This window comes from Propithecus coquereli, unplaced genomic scaffold (assembly GCF_000956105.1).
Source record: "Propithecus coquereli isolate 6110/MARCELLA unplaced genomic scaffold, Pcoq_1.0 Scaffold536, whole genome shotgun sequence".
NCBI classification, from domain to species: domain Eukaryota; kingdom Metazoa; phylum Chordata; class Mammalia; order Primates; family Indriidae; genus Propithecus; species Propithecus coquereli.
The window spans coordinates 1,107,651-1,110,208 of record NW_012151241.1 but is presented as its reverse complement, the minus strand read 5'-3'; positions in this window follow the sequence as shown (position 1 = coordinate 1,110,208).

Below are 2,558 nucleotides of genomic sequence, written 5' to 3'. Positions count from 1 at the left end.
TGTCCAGATCATTTCTTTCTATTTTTTAGTAGAGACAGGGTCTCGCTCTTGCTCAGGCTGGTCTCGAACTCCCGACCTTGAGCAATCCACCTGCCTTGGCCTCCCAGAGTGCTAGGATTACAGGTGTGAGCCACCGTGCCCGGCCTCATACTTTTATACATTTATCCTATACTTGTTCACTGTTCACTGAGCACTTAAAAATCCAGAAGAAATGTTTTCTATGTCAGCAGCCCTGGCCCACCTAACCCCCAGACTCAGCCCCACCTGGTTGCTGCTCTTCCCTTTGGAGTGGATTTAGTCCCCGCCATGAGCCCCAGCATCCCCTCTCCTCTACATGCAACTAGTTAGTCTAACTGACGTTCTCCCTTAGTCCCTACTCCACTTTGGTCCCCACCAACCTGCCAGCCCCTTGACCTAGAGCCAGACCCTGCTGCTGGGGTCCCTTGTGTCCTCTCAGTGATGCTCCACTTCTTGGCCAGGACTCAGTGTCCAATCCTTTCCCTCTGTCGGATGGGAGCTGGGGACAAGGAGCAGGCCCCTCCACTCTCCACCTTGCATGTGTGTACAAGAATTGGCTCTCAACCCTTAACAGGCCCATCCCCAGCCAAAGGGGAGGCCAAAGGCATCTCTCCTGTGGCATTGTACCAATACCTCAAGGGAGTCTCTTGGGATCCACCTCCAATTTGCCTTTTAGAACTACCTCCTGTCTTCATATACAGCTTATTTGTTTCAGAACACATGCAAATTTCTATTTCTCTGCTTTCCCCTGCTTTGAACTATGCTAGCTGATTTCTGAGCAGCCTTGACGGCCAAAGCTCCCTACCACTTTCTGCTTTCCAACAGTGCCCTCAGGTGGCAGGAATTCTAATTGCAGTTAGCGTAGTGGGACTTGGTCAGAAGCCAATAACCCATAGGCTCCCCTATCACCATCTCCAAGCCTTTAGTGTTATCACAGTCTCTGCAGCAATCAAGAAAGTTCGTAGTTTCCCCAGATACCAACCTTCTCTCCTTCAGATGCAATTATATCAGGAAATTCTAAGCTCCCTGTTTAGGGGAAGGGAGAGGAATTCTCTGAGGCGCCTTTCTGTTTGTGCCGGAAGGAGAAGAATCTTCTGGCAGGGCAATCTGTTGCTCAAAGTTTACCTGGTCTTCTAACAGCTTTAAGTAAGGCCCCTACTCAACGACCCCCACCCCGCATGAAATGCCACCAACAATATCTGTAAGTTCTGCCTGGAATGGAAAGGGACTGCTAGACTATATAGCATAGCTCCTAAGCCACCAAGACTTCCAAACCAATGATTTTACCAAGAGGATAGAATTAGGGCTGGAAATATGCCCACGCTTTCTTAGGGCTTCTGCTGCCACCTCTGACCCCACTTTATCCTAGTCCAAGAAAGGCGTATTTTATATTCTGGTGGAGCTCTAAGCAGCTGTGTCCTGCCTCCTCTACGAGGGAACATTGAGCAGCTTTGTTCAGCAGGCCTGGTTTCCTAAGACTGTGCCATTGTGTGTGAATGCTGCTGACATACTTCCCTATGGAGGACCCTGTGACTCCAGCGACCACTCCCAGACAGCTGTGCACACAGTAGCACATCAATAGCCTCTGTCACTCTGCCTAAGGTACTCCTAGTGGTTGGTCTCTTCCACCTGGACACCCATGACTTGACCACCTTCTCAAGGATCTGTTCTCTCCACTCCACTTTCAACCTCTGCTCCCAGCCTCACCTGGTCTTTCTGTAGGGTGCCTCATACCTGCCTCATGTCCTCCTCCCAGGGTGTTTGGACATATGTTGCCTGCTGGGAAGTATTCTCAGACCTAGAGGCAAGAAGAACTGTCCACCACTGCAAGTATGACCAGAATCACTTTGATGTCTAGAAACTGTGTTTCTGCCAAGTGGCCATACCTCCTCCCCTAAATCCAAGTGTCTACAAGTCCACAGACACTGCTTTTGGCAGGAGTGCCCCAGGCCCTGCATTTCTCCTATGGGAGTCCCAGAGCTCCTCCTCTGCCAAAGCAGCCAGAGCCTCAGTGCTATCTCACCATCTATAAAGAAACCCACCAGCTTCCTCAATAAAATGACATCATGATCCTTTAAGGGTGACAATGCATAGAGATGCCTTGCCATTGGGGGAAGGATTGCTAGACTCATAGCTCTGATTAATTCTTATCTTCAAGATTCATCTTCCCTGGGAGCTCTTTCCCTAATTGCTACTGCCACAACAGTGGAGGCTCTAGCATGTGCTGTTCTCCATCCTCCCAATGTGGTTATGTTATAAGTTGGGGTTAGATCAAAATGCAATTTTATATGATTCTGCCTATGCAAACATTATATACAGCTGAGCATTGTAGCATATTTTGATTCCTCATTTTTTACTTTTTTTTGTTTTTCCTAAAGTAAATAATTCCCTTTTATTTAAAAATTTCTGGGCCAGAAGTGGTGGCTCATGCCTATAATCCCAGCACTTTGGGAGGCTGAGGCGGGAGGATCGCTTGAGCCCAGGAGCTCAAGACCAGCCTGGGTAACATAGCAAGACCCCCATCTCTTTGAAAAATTTTA